This window comes from Zootoca vivipara, chromosome 5 (genome assembly GCF_963506605.1).
Source record: "Zootoca vivipara chromosome 5, rZooViv1.1, whole genome shotgun sequence".
NCBI classification, from domain to species: domain Eukaryota; kingdom Metazoa; phylum Chordata; class Lepidosauria; order Squamata; family Lacertidae; genus Zootoca; species Zootoca vivipara.
The window spans coordinates 60,552,552-60,567,079 of record NC_083280.1 but is presented as its reverse complement, the minus strand read 5'-3'; the positions used below and the strand labels follow the sequence as shown (position 1 = coordinate 60,567,079).

General features: G+C 42.1%; 1 protein-coding gene across 1 annotated transcript in view; it reads left to right on the top strand.

Moving 5' to 3' along the window:
• The window catches only part of TCERG1L (transcription elongation regulator 1 like), a 158,323-nt gene that overhangs the window by 41,972 nt on the left and 101,823 nt on the right, over window positions 1-14,528 (top strand). The gene's annotated exons all lie outside the window — the stretch shown is intronic.

Sequence of the window (14,528 nt, the reverse complement as noted above, 5' to 3'; positions counted from 1 at the left end):
GTGTGTGTGTGTGTGTGTGTGAAGTTTGCTGGTTGGGCAGTTCAGGCTCCTAAACTGGTTCCCCCCCCCAGTAAATTGTAAAACTGTGCACTTATGACCTATTTGTGGACAGAGAATTGGGGAGACCCCCTTCATCACACTTCTCTAGGGGAAGGAGACATTCCCTAATGGTTTCTCAGGAGTGGAGCTCACAGTAAATGTTGCATATAAAATGTTGCATACAATGTATTAATATTAGTGGAGCCACTAGAGAAGATTGTGTGATAAAAATAGATATTAGAGATGAGAACAAGATTTAAGTTCCCCTTCTTCCAGCTAACAAAAAGAAAGAGCTCATGCTAGCAACTTATTGGCACTGTCAGAAAGTTAATTAAATGTTTTATATGGTAGTGACTGAATTGACAACTATTTGAATTATCTCATTCAAGCTAAGTACCATTTACGTTAGGGACGCGGGTGGCGATGTGGCCCCCCAGCTGAGCCTAGGGGAGCAGTTAGAGTTCCTGCCCTGTTGATTCCTTCCAAGTGCAGAGAAACAAATAAGCAGAGAAGTAAAATTAAGCTCCCAGACATTATTATTTTTCCATTTCACAGAATTTTTAAATTTGTGTATCCAGGGTTTTGAAGGGCTGGCTGAAGTTTTTAAGATTTGTGGATTCCTATTTCAGATATAGCACCACACCTCCATCATTATATGCAAATTATATTAATGAGTTGCAAATGTGATATGCAAACCAGATGTGGATTTCTATGGCAAGGTGTATTCCTGCTGTGTTTGTGATGCACTAAGTGAGAAATTCAAAATTCATTCTTTTTCATTAAGCACCATGCTTCCTCCTGTTATTAAATCCCCAGTGCAAAAAGTTCAAATGGGTTAAACGTTGACTTGGAAAAACAGGTGAAATGATATCTGGGTTGTTTTTGTTGTTGTTGTTCCCCTCATAAAAATAATGCATTAGAAGCAGCAGTGCTTACAAGCAAATTCCACAGAGCTTTGACACTGGAAATATGTATGAATCACTGAGAGAGAAACACATTTCTGGCCATCGTTCTGCCTTTTTAGATCGATCAGACACAACTCATTTCCTTTTAACCGAGGGGTAACAGATAGTAATGCCCTGATGATGCGATGCATAAAAGAGAATTAAAAGTATATCACCTGGAAAACATTATCTTCCAAGGCATTCCTTCTGGAAATATAAAAATATTCACAGCAGGCCATTCTACTTCAGCATTTGTGAAATGCAAGAAGACAGGGCAGACCAGAATATGTGTTGAATGCTTTGGTGCAGATGTGCTGTGGGGCATCTGTAGCTTGACAGAATGTGCTTTATCAAGCATAGGAAAAACAGGTTCATAGCACATGGTGTAGAAGGACATGTGCATGTATTCATGGTAATTACACTCAAGCATGCTTCATTTGCAGAAAGGCTCTTCACTGCATTAACAGACAATATTCAGCTTACTTTCTATCCATAAATTTATTCCTACGCTCAGAATATAATTCGTCAGCACATACACCCCACACATATACCGAGCAGAAGGAGTTTGAAATAATAACTGCATAAGTAGGTTATGTGTTGTTTTTCAATCATAGGAACAAAAAGCAGGCCGACATCTTTCTCTCTAAAATAATGCAGTACTTCTGAAAAGCTGTAAGTGCAAAGTGCACGGCACCAGATTTATATCCTTTTTGCAGACTGGCAAAATAAACCAGAGTTAGTGATGTGCTGGTTAAACACACAGGTCACGAACCAGTGTTCCATGCACATAGCTTCACAATAAGCAAGTGTAGGACTGTTTGCGTTCATCTGGGTGGGTCCAATTGAGTTTTGCTATTTATGTCTTGTGCACATAAATGTATGCTTGGCCTTTTCTATATCTGGAGGCTCGCTTCCTACATCTTGAAAAAGTTTATTTGGGGGTTGTGGGAGTAATTCCAGTGCAAAATCTTCATGCACACATGAATACACATGGAGGAATACAGGATAAAATGTCCCCTTGGCACAAAATGTCATTCTTAAAAAATGTGTTCAGTATTGGAGGAGGGAGCAGGAATTGGCTCATGGATTGTATTGATGAAATGCACACTGGCATTGCATTCTGCCATAATGGTTTTGCACAGATTCTCTGACTCTTCTTCCTGTATCGTTAACTTGAAAAATGTCCATTGATATAAGGAAAAGTAGGCATGTTTGTAGACATTGTAGACATGGTCTGTATTTTGCAGGGACTTCTGGAAGGATGGGTGACATCCAAATAAGTCATACTCAGGGTAGACCAATTAAAATCAATTCACATTGGTCCACAGATTTAAATGGATCTACTCTTATGACCAATGTTCCATACCACCCAATGATGAACCATGTTGCCAGATCACAACTCCCATCAGCCCTGCCACTTTCAAAGGAAGGGGGGTAGTGCTTGGATGACCTGGAATTGGACAACTGAGGCGTTTTTGGATTAGCTTGTAATGAGAGGTAGTTCAATAAACAGGCCAGAGGTGCTTGCAGAGACAAATACCTCTGCTTGACTTCTGTGGGAAGAATTAGGGCAGACACCACAACCAGCCTTAAGTGGGACACCATCCCTGATTTGCTTATCTTCGAGGCCAGGATGAGGAAGTGGTTGGCCCCAGTGTGGCACTGGGACCATAGAGCTGAACTTCACTGCCCACCATCTCTGGCCTGTCCATTTCCACCAGGAATGATGGAAGCTGTATGATGGTGCTGGAGCAGCATCTGTTTTCAAAGAAGGGTGGGGAAAGGGGAAGGATGGGGAAAGGTGCCATGCTGGACTCACTGCTCGAGCTACCTTGCTGCTGTGTCCTGACCCCCAATGCAAGCTTCTCCCATTGAAGCCTCGGATTGACTGGTGAGTATGTGGGTAACAGGAATCAGGCACCGATTTGACCACTTTGACCTTTGACCACTGAAATGTCCCTCAATGTGTTTGGGTCTCCACAGGGCCACCTTCATTTTTAAGGCAAGCAGCTTTTCTGCCTGCCTATTCTTCTTGTTCAGGACTCAGGCATCTTGAACTGGGGGACTTGGAGCTTCAACCCTTCCTCCCATTTTGAAATTCATCATTGTCGCTATTCAGAACTCTGGTAACTGGCTTTCATATCTATGGACAATTATGTGTGGTTTTTGTAAACACTGAGAGCTCGTGTCAAGGAGATATGCCAGTATAGTATGGCACAGACTCTGCAGTGCTTGTGAATATTTATTACACATACTGAGCTTGATTCAAGTGCCTTTTCATGTTGGAATGAATCTGCTCCAGTGACCTGAGGGTCTGGAAGGGCTCTGAACCCCATTCCCCAGAGTGTAAGTCATCAAGTCTCTCTAACTAGAAAGATTCATTTTTGCCTTTATAAGATGACATCATATCTCAAAAGTTAAATCAGAAATGATAACTACATGCCAGCTTCTTCTGCCTGCTGAAATTCATTTTTAGTGGTGTTAAAATGTAGAGGAAAGCTAGGCAACTTTTGGATAGTGCATTCCCTAAATTCTCCAGCTTTCTTTCACTGGTTGCTGAAATCATTGTTATTGTGGCAGGTTTTTGTCTACTGAGTATTTGGTCATTTATGTAAAGGTTAGGTTTTATCTGATGTTATTTATATTTCGATAAAATTTTATGCCTACTTTTAACATTTGCTTTTATTCATATGTTTTGTTGAAGATTTCAGTGTTCTCTGTAAACCGCTAAGTGGTTTTCTTTCCAGTAGTAAGCGGTATATACACTTTATTAAATAACATAACTCTTAAATTGTTGTAAGCTGTCTTGAGTTAGCAGAGGCAGTAGAAAGGTGGGACTTAAAAACTCTATATCATACAAATAAAGGCCTACAGCTTCAGTTCTTTAGGAAATACTTTACAATGCCTTTTTATTCTGATGGTTGTTGGAGAATGTGCTTTATAAGGGTAACCAAACTGTTGCCCCCCAGCTAGAATGGCCACTGTTTATTGGAATTCTATGGCAGCAACATCTGGAAGGCACCATGTTTACTAGCCTTGGAGTTATTAATTAATACAGAGTACATTCAACCTGTTTTATTAATTTTAATTGACCTTTATGCAAACTGTGCCGCCTTGCTACTGTGTCCTGACTCATAATACTGAAGATGGATGAATACATAGGTGAAGTGTGATTATGTGCATGTTTACTTGGAAAAAAAATGTCACTGTGCTCAGTGGGGCTTGCTCCCTGGAATATGTGTATAGGATTGTGGCCTTAGTTTGAATAAAAATATTGTAAAATCCATTTTAATTCAACAGCAGCCTGATCCTGCCAGCTGCTCTGATGGAAGGTAAGGCTGCAATTGTTCACAGAGTTGGCTTTCATAAATCCCACTTGAAGCAAATGGGAGTTAGTCAATCTAAGTGTGCACGATTGTAACCAATTTTTCTTTTCTTTTCCAGAAGTATGTACCAATAATTTCAGTGGATCCTAAAGTGGGTTTAAGATGTCAGGTTTATTCAGGTTTGGGGGTCTGGATGAGTCGGTAACTGTGTTTGTGTTAAATTTGTGTTAAGATGGCTTTGTATATCATGGTAGTGCAGTACAGTGGTACCTCGGTTTCAGAACTTAATCCATTCCGGAAGTCCGTTCTTAAACCGAAACCATTCTTAAACCGGGGCGTACTTTCCCTAATGAGGCCTCCTGCCACCGGTGCCCTTCTACCGTTCGGATTCCATTCTCAAACCGGGACACTATTCCTGGTTTTGCGGAGTTTGTAAACCGAATCGTTCTTAAACAGGAGTGTTCTTAAACCAAGGTATCACTGTACTGTGGATTGGGTATGGGGTCATGATGGGGATATGATGCAGTATCCAGCAAAAGGTATCTAGCTACCACAGAGTTAGTTATGTCAGTGAAAATCTGAGCACTAAAGATACAGTGAAATGCATTTTCAATGAGACTGAAAGTGATGCACAGTCTATTAGGATAATTTCACCCTAGCTGCAAGGTGTGGTTATGCTGTTGTCATCGTCATTATCATTGGATTGCATTTGCAGGCCCGGCTCTAGGTGTAGTCATGGCGGCGCGGGGCGCCAGGGCGCCAGGGCGGCAGGGGGGGCGCTCGCGGCAAAGCTGCCCGGAAGCCGTGCTGCGCACTGCGAGGGCGGGGGCGCCGGAGCAATCTCTGCGCCTCAGCGCCAGGGCGCCCGACCTGCTTGAGACGGCCCTGTGCATTTGGTTGGTTCCTTCTGCAAACAGAAGAGCTTTTGACCTAGCAGCAGCTTCCACTAATGGAAGAGAAGTGGAGGTGATTTCCCCTGGAGCCCCCACACCATTTTCCACGCTGTTCTGGAAGGTCATCCAACCCTCTGGAGCAAATTTTCATCAGATGCCAAAAGCATTCTTCTCATTTCAGTAAATGTCCATGTAACACTATAAGAAGGAGGTGAGAATGTTTGCCACACCAACCCCTGCCCTAGCCAATTAACTAGTGCTCTAAAAAGGGAGACGGAAGACTCACACTGTGCATCATGCTGACTTTGTTCTGTCAATCACCTCCTTTAAGCTGGCGGAGCACTTGAAAACTGTGGCTCATGAAGGCGACACAGAACTATATCCAACATGAGCCCTCCTCGTCTCTTGTCAATTTGCAAGTGTTTGCAAATTGGATCACTCATGAGATCTGTCCAGGAAGCACCCTAGTTCTGGTTGTTTGAGCCCTCCATGTCCGCTACCTGCAATCTCCATGCAGAGTAGATGCATGAAAAGGGCTTCTTTGTGCACATGGCTGTATGCACGTAGGTTCTTTCACACATTCGGAAATCCTGTACATGTGTAAGGCCCCTTTCACATGTTCACTGAACACTTGAAGTTTGGGCTCAGGGCCAGCAGGCCTGAACTTGGTCCACCTCCACTCATTCACCATATGCATGGAGTGAAACAGTGACCCAAACTTCAGTTGTCACCACTTTCCCTCAGTGACTTCACCACACGGACTATGGAGCCTCTGACTGGCTGACATCACTCCAACAGAGAGAAGTCAGAGAGAGGAAAAGGCCCTGAAACAACAATATGTCAGCGAAACATCTGTGAACAGGGCTGAAACCAGGGGTTTTCTATTTCTGCACCCATGCAAACATACTATTTGCTTTCCTAAATGTTTGCAGGTGAACATTCAGCACAGCACAGCTCTACTATTTTCATAATTATATCATTTTCCAGATTACATGAATATTGTACCCAGGCATTATTATGTCTATTTCGTCACCTTAAGTTTTAATACATAGGTGGTTTGGCTCCTGATAGGATAATATTTGCAGGAGGCCCCCACCTACAGATCACAGTGAGCGATTAGGTATATAGCAGGTTAGACAATATTTCAGATATCCCACTCCCAAGCTGTATAGGGCTTTGTATACCAGTCCCAACACCTTGATGTTATCTTGTTAGCCAGTGAGTTCTTTCAGCAGTGGTGTAATATGGCAGCTTTACCCTTCCCCAGTGAAGGCTCAGGCAATACACACAGGAGGGAATCGAGCAGGGTCTCACATGCTTACTCTGTCACCACATGGCTCCTCCCCAATACTGTCCATGAGGAGTGGCATATCTGCATCAGGGCAGCCTGCCAAGTTTGTTCAGACTATCTCAATGAGATGGAAAGCCTGAGTGCTCAGGGTTCCAGTTAACAAGGACTGACAGTCAGCTTTTAGCAGCCCATTACTCTGCAGACAGGACTGGAACCTGTTGGCAGTGCTGGGTCAGGATGATGGCAAAGGATGACGACAGAGGCAGGCTGAGCGAGCGCAGCCTGGCTCTCCTCTTTCACACAATTATCTTTGCTTCTTTTGGAAATGCCTGACTAGTGTTATAGTGTCCTTTCATTTATCATATTCAGCAGTTGCGCTATGTTGACAGTGTGCAAAAAGATTATTTTGCAAGAGAACTGTTGTTGATTTTTCCTCCCAATGAATTTGCATACTGTTTGCTTTCCAGAGGATTGTATTTTCCCGCTTGCTTAGCCTGAGCAGGCGGCAATTCATTATTATTTTTTTGCAAAGGATAAAGATAACAGTCCCATTGAATTGTTCTGTAGTGAAAAGCAATAATATTGTGTGCTTTAGTTCAGTAAACATTTATTACTGCCGACTGCTCATAGCCGGAGTATTGTGTGAATTAATTTAAATGGCCCTTATGAGCTTGCAGATGTATACAATATTTTAGCATTGGAAATGGACATAATTCCTAAAGCTCCTTAGTTAAAATGAATTGGAGACAGTGCAGCTGAAAAGACAAACGAACCAAATCCTCATTTCTTATCATTAAAGCTAATGAACTTTCACTGATGTATCTTTGCTGAAAAATGTTTGTCGTCTCTTATATTTAAGAAAACACACACACACACACACAAGAAACATTAGTTGGATGGCTCCAACACTGCCACAAAGCAATGTTTCTTGTTAAACTCGTACACACAAGTTTCTCTGCCCCATTCATTCATAGGTAGCAAAAGCTATAGCAGCCATTGTGTTGTAGTGGCTAGAGTGATTGACTAGAACCTGGGAGACCAGGGTTCAAATCCCTCCTCAGACATGATGCTTGCAGGGTGACCTCTTAGCCTAACTTACTTCACAAGGTTGTGGTGAGGACAGTATGGAGAGTGGGACAACCATGTGCACCACATTGGGCTTTAGGGGAAAATGGGGTATTAAAAAATAGTAATAAAATAGATGAGGGGGGGATCTTAGCTGATTTTTATGGGAAGGGAGCAATGGGGGGAAGTGAGGGAGACTCATCTCCCCCCCCCTACCAGCATTCCTCTGAAGGACCCCCCAGCTCCTGTGGAATTCGCAGAGAAAAAATGGTGGCCATGAACCTGCAGCTGGTAGAATAAGCTCGGGATAAGAGCAGTAATCTCCCTAAACTTCACTTTTGCGCTTTGAAATTTACTGGGTGTATTTGGTCTCAATTATGCCTCCCAAATGCCCAGTTCAAAACTATCCATCTTGTTACAAAATGAATTTGCCATTTTTGAGTTTGAGAATGTTAGGGATGTCTGATTATCTCAATTTAAACTTCATAGGTGTCAGAGGGTCGTTGTGGCTACTCTAGAGTAACTCCGCTTGAGTCCAGTTTGTCTTTAAAGACTTTTATTGTGCAAAGTATTTACAGTGCAGAGACAACTTAAAACATGGCCTCTCATTCCGAATCAGAATCCGGCAATGGCGTATGTCTGTTCTTACGCCAGCAAAGTAGTTGGGGCACCCCAAAACGCCTCCCCCTTGACCTGCATCGTGGTGCTCTCCTTAACTCTTGCGCCGGAAGGAGCAATGCCCTCTCAGCCTCCTCCCTCTCAAGGCAGTGGAAGGGCTCTCCAGCATCCTTGAGCCCTTGCCTACATCTCTCCTCCCCTGAGCTTTCCCATTGTTCCGCACGCTGGCTTCTCTCTCCCTCTGAGTCTCTCCCCTCCCCCCAGGCTGCTTCAGACCCACTGCTCCTCCCTGTGCTTGGTAAGGTGGACGTTAGGATGATGGGGGCTGGCTCCCTGTAGGGAGTCACCCTTACAATAGGGTATCCTTCATATACCCAATATTTCGTACCTTTTCCAGAAGATGTACAATTCTGACTTTCACTCTACCATAGCCTCACTATTTAAGCTTTAGTTCATTGTCAACTAAATCAATTCACTGTTCTTGTATTGCCCAGCTCAGGCTTTCACTTGTCATTGAAAAGCACAGTTGAAAGATGCTGAGCAGCCGTGTTGAGCCTCCATCTTGCCCCTCACCCATGTTTTAATGGGTCCAAAAAAACCAACCAAACAAAAACCCTGTGGGAAGGTTGACACTTCTCAAAAGTGAAAATGCATTGCTTTGCTCAGCCACTTCTAGAGCTCATTGCAAAATGCTGGAAAGCCCCGAGGAAAAACTTTTGGAAGGAAGTCACATGTAACACCACTTGCCTCAATTTAAAGAGTTATGAGAAACTGGGTTAGGCCAGGGATTGTTTAGTAATCTGATGGATGGCAGCTTTCTGAAACAGGCTGAGCTCATCCCCTTTAAAAAAAAGTGGTTTATTAACAACTTTATATTAATTTAATGTTATTGTGTAGGCTTGCTAGTGACAGAATCGCCTCAATAATATATTTTAAGACGCTTAATGTAGGCCATTGTGAAACAGATGTATAGCAATAATGAGAGCAGGGCAGGGAACAGCTGAGGCTTCGTTTTTATATACATTTAAATGCTCCACAGATTTCCAGCAAAAAGAGTTGGAGTTCTCTAACAGCCGACATGACAAAAAATGTGGCAGGGCAAACCTGAGACTTATCTCTCAAAGAAAGAAGAGCTAATTGTCTCCATGCCTCATGGTGGGAAAGTAAACGAAATGCATGGCTTTGCATTTTATGCTGTAATGGGATTAATGGGATTTCTGATGTTTGCAGCAGAACAAGTGATCTGTTCTCAGAGGGAGCATCAGGATTTATTTTCATAAATCATAGAACCAGAAATAGAAAGATGTGATTGTCAACTTTCTTTCCCATTTACCATTCTCTAGTGCAGCCTTCACTAAATTGGAGACCCTCAGATGTTGCTGGACTACATCTCCCATAATCCCTGGCCATTGACCAAGCATGGTGCTTATGGGAGTTGTAGTCCAATGTACCTGAAGAACACAAGTTTGGGGGAAGTTGCTCCAGTAAAATTTAGAGCAGGGAAATATCTGCTTTAGATCCATCATTAGCAAAGAATTTACTGTTGTAATATGTGTTAAGTTTTTTTGTTTGGTTGACTCTGGATGCTTAGTTTACAAAGCATTAAGGGGTGTGTGGTTTTTCAGTATGTTGTGCTTTTTTTGGTCCTAAAATGGATGAGCTGCAATTCAAACCGGGTTACAAATGAAATAATTACAAAATGAAATTAGACTATTTTAAAATCTAGACAAGTATTTGTGAGAAATAGACATGTAACTCATTGCTTGTGTCAATGAAAAGTTAATGAGCAGAACTATTTGCCAAGTGCCTTCAACAGTTATCCTCTACGGATAAGCAAAAAGAGAAAATAAATAAATAGCTGTCTTCCTATGAATGCCCCATGAATCACATTGCTTTCCCCTGTACTAATGTGCAGACTGGCAATTAGAATAGAGCACTTAATCAAGCAATTATAGCACTTTGTATTTGAAACACGTATAATTTGGCTGATTTCTATAAAACAGTAATTTATTTTAAAAATTACATCTTTTATGTAAGTTTCAGGAGTTGTTCTAATTTGAGTGAATCCAAAGGGCTGCGCAGTGAGCTAGTCTGTACTAAAAGTCTATTCAGGGCCTCCATGTGGCCTATGTGGCTCTTTTTATCATGTCCCTAAAGAGTCAACAGACATCATGCTACCTTGATTTAGAATGAAAGAGATGTGCACATTAAGCACATTATTTAAAGCACACCAGTAATCATACAGACACTGGCAGCAGGGCTTTGGGTTGGGGTGGAATTGAATTTCTCAGCATCAGTTTACAGCCAATCAGATCTTCCTCAAAGCTGGTCACATTGGCCAAATGGACACCTCTTGGGGAGGTACCATACGGTCTGAGTTCAGTTCTGAAGATTCAGAGCTGGTATGAAGACCTGACAAAATTCCTTTGGTGCTTTTAGCTAATTAGTGCCGCATTTCTCTTCCATTTCTTTCCACCATTCTCCAGAAAACAGAGGAGAAATTGTGGTTGGAAATGATCAAAAGAAAAAGACAATTTTGCTGAAATTCGCATTGGTGCAGTACTTGGGAGATGTTTCTGAGTCTCCTTTCATTCATTCAAAAGTTGGCTATACTCAACAGCCCTCCGTGTTCCCCAAGCTTCAATCAAAGACCTGGGGAAGATATTCATTTATTATTTTATTCATTTGTTGGCTTTATACCCCACCTTTTTCTCTAAGGAGTTCATGGTGGCATACATGGTTCTCTCCCTCCTCCTTAATCCCCACAATAACCCCTCTGAGGTAGGCTAAGAGGCAGTGACTGTCTTAGGTCACCCAGTTAAGCAAGCATTCATAGTTAAGCAAGGATTTGAACCCTGGGCTCCAAGGTCTAACACTCTAACCATTACACCATGCTGGCTCTGTGGTAACTCCACCCATGGAGCTTTTTCAGGTCAGGAAGGGCAGGCAACTTCCCACCAGGGCCAACTTGCAGCAACAAAGCAAGTCTGCACTAACTGAAATTTGAAAGACACTCTGCAATCAACTATTTAAGTATCTCATTCTGCCAGTGCAAGGACTTTTGGATGCACAACATAACATCTCATTTCTTCTCCTCCTGAGCCCATGCAGACCCCCTAAATATGTTCTGGGATTTTCCCCAAAACCTCCAGAGCAGATTTGGGGAGGGTGCAGGGTGCACAGAGGGAGGTGAGGAGCTAAAGCAGGCACCCCCAAACTGCGGCCCTCCAGATGTTTTGGCCTACAACTCCCATGATCCCTAGCTAACAGGACCAGTGGTCAGGCATGATGGGAATTGTAGTCCAAAACATCTGGAGGGCCGAAGTTTGGGGATGCCTGAGCTAAAGGAACAAGTGCATTGGATACTGCCCATTCTGGATAAATTATCAAATTCAGGAGGAATGAGGCACATATCTTTCCCCAGAGGAATAAAACTTTCAGGAAATTGGAGGGTCTATTTCTGCACAACACTATTCTGTATGTTCGTTTGAATGATTGATTTTTGCTTATATTTATTTAACTCTTCTCAGCAACAGCTCTAACTAGCCATAAACCAAAAGAAAGGTTGAACCTCTGCTTCTAGATAGGAAGGTAGTATTGACACTTTCGTTATTCTGACTCCCTGTTCTTGGCACAAAATCTTTCAACCGGCCTTTGTGAACATATGCAGGGTGGCCTTATAACAAATCAGTTCCATAACCTAGCTCTGTTGCTTGAATAACAGTGCATGGAACTAAGAGGCTAGTTTGGGTGTGTTTTTAATCCCACTCTCTGGGTTTGTTATGCTTCTCTTTCCCCCGCCTTTTAAAAACCATTGTAATTACATATAGCCTTGGAGGCTTCTGTGGGCTGAAAGTAGATTCATAAATACGTGTAATAAATGAATAAATAACCACGTGCATGGTTTGGCTAATAAAGGACATGGTCCATTATTAGGGGCTAGTATCTTCTGCGGTGGCTGAAGCTGCTCAGAGGCATGAACATGGCACCTGAATATGTTATCTAATAAGACTCACATCTCTGCCTTTCCCAGCCCCAGTATCATATTTCAACCAAAGCCCAAGAATCCTCAGCAGGAGCAACCGGTATGGTGGGATGATATTATGCTCTCCTTCCAACAGTTCATTGCTTCAAGGCAGAGAAGGATGGTGGTGAGGTTGGAACTGCATGGGGGTATCAGTAGGAGCCCAAGATTGACTCTGATGCTGTATCTGCACAACATCTATGTCACTACTGTCCTGACCCCACATTTTCCGAGTACGCTGCAGCTGACTGCTCTGCCGCATAGGCTGTTCTTGGTAATTGGACATTTGTTATTCAATTCATGGCCAACCTATGAAGTACCTGGCATTATTCCTTGGGGACTAATATATATCCTAAACTGTGGCCTTTGCTATCTGTGTAGCTTTATGTGGTTGGGTCTGAACAATAAAGCACAAATAACATTTCTGCAGCTCTGATGCAGGTTAGGCAACCTTTCTGAAATTCATACAGGGGCTATTGGACTTTAATACCATTTGAATCAATAACATGTCAGGATTAAATTAGTCTGTGCTGCCTAAGATGGATGTGGGAAGAATGTAGCATTGTTGCACGTGCAATTTACCATGGACGGGCTGCATGACTGCGTGTCTAATCTTCAAAGGTCCTCTGCTAACTTGAGCACCAGCGAAACAAATAGAGTTTGAACCAGCTGAATGCTTAAAGGATTAGAACCAAGAACCTAGTTGCAATTCATCATTAATGACCTTCCTATGGAGTCGGAATGTGTGAGACAAAAACAAGTTGAACTTCTAGGTTCTTTAATCTTTTAACAATTCACAACACATATCACACAACACAAATCTATGGTGCCAATCCTTTGTTTTGAAGTTCATTATTAAAACAGTTCATTTTCTATCTGGAGTATGGGTTTTTTGTGTGTGTTTTTTACAGCAAAGAGCCCTTGAATTGGAATGTTGTAACAAGAACATTGCTCAAACAACTGGAGCAAAAGGGCCTATGCAGTGGTGTCTATCTCCTGATGAAAGGCGCTTTAAGACAATCAAGGATTCTCCCAGCAAAATGGGGAGGGAACCAAGTGTGCCTATTTCCCATTCCTCTGGAGTTCCTCTGTGTTCCCCAAATCCACACCAGAGAATCTGAGAAGCAATAAAATATGGTGTGTTGGCTGGAGGCGGCAAGGAGGGCATCTAAAAAAAAAATCACACTCTCCCTGTTCTGCTGAAAGAAACTTCCACTGGACCAGAATATTCTGTCTGTGAAGGAATACCGCTAGATACAACCCAAATGATAAAAGTGTGAGTTTCAACTTAAACAAATAAATAAAAAACCCTTACATTTTTAGTTTTTTGGATGAGATGAAATATACTTGAGGAGGTCACAGTTTTTTGAGAAATTGTATTGTATCATGGTTGGACAGAAATTATTTGACTAAATCAGAGTAGTGGAGTTCCCATTTGCCTTTCAGCCTCTTCAGACATCCTTTGTTATTGCACATCCATGAATATTTGTGCTCATGATGCTGCTAGAGTATCTGTGCACAATTCTACTTTCAGCATTATTTGCACCCACAAAATTTGAAGGACACTTACACTTTCATTTCCATTCGGTGAATATCCTGTTGATTCTTTCTGAAATTTCAATACTTCGAAAAAAAATCAGGAAATCCCAAAACCTTTTACAGTGGGACCTTGGGTTACAAATGCTTCAGGTTACAAACACTTCAGGTTACAGACTCTGCTATCCCAGAAATAGTACCTTGGGTTAAGAACTTTACCTCAGGATGAGAACAGAAATTGCACAGCGCGGCGGCAGCAGAAGGCCCTATTAGCTAAAGTGGTGCCTCAGGTTAAGAACAGTTTCAGGTTAAGAAAGGACCTCTGGAACGAATTAATTGTATACTGCAAATGTTCTGGCTTATTTTTGTACCACTTTTCTTTTTTTATAGCACTTCTGGACAGCAATAATTTGATAGCATTGGTGAAACATTGCAGAATGCATTATTATATTGTATCTAGAACATGTTGCGGAATACACCCACAATAGAACACCCATCTGGAAGGGGTTTTAGTCCAGTAAAAAATAAGAAATGAGCATTGGTGTCAAGGTCATCCCTAGCTAAGAAGTTTCTTCAGCACCCTTCCCACTTTTAGTTCTTAGGAATGACACAAGTATGCTTTTCACATGATATGTTTGGCTAATAAAGAACAATGCTGAGAGCTTTGGGGAAAATGTAATTTTAACATTCTGGAAGGTTCTACAAAATTCTACAAAGTTCCAGAACACTCTAAATTAATGAAAACTGAATCCACATTTGGAACACTTGAAATATTACACTTAAAGCATTCTG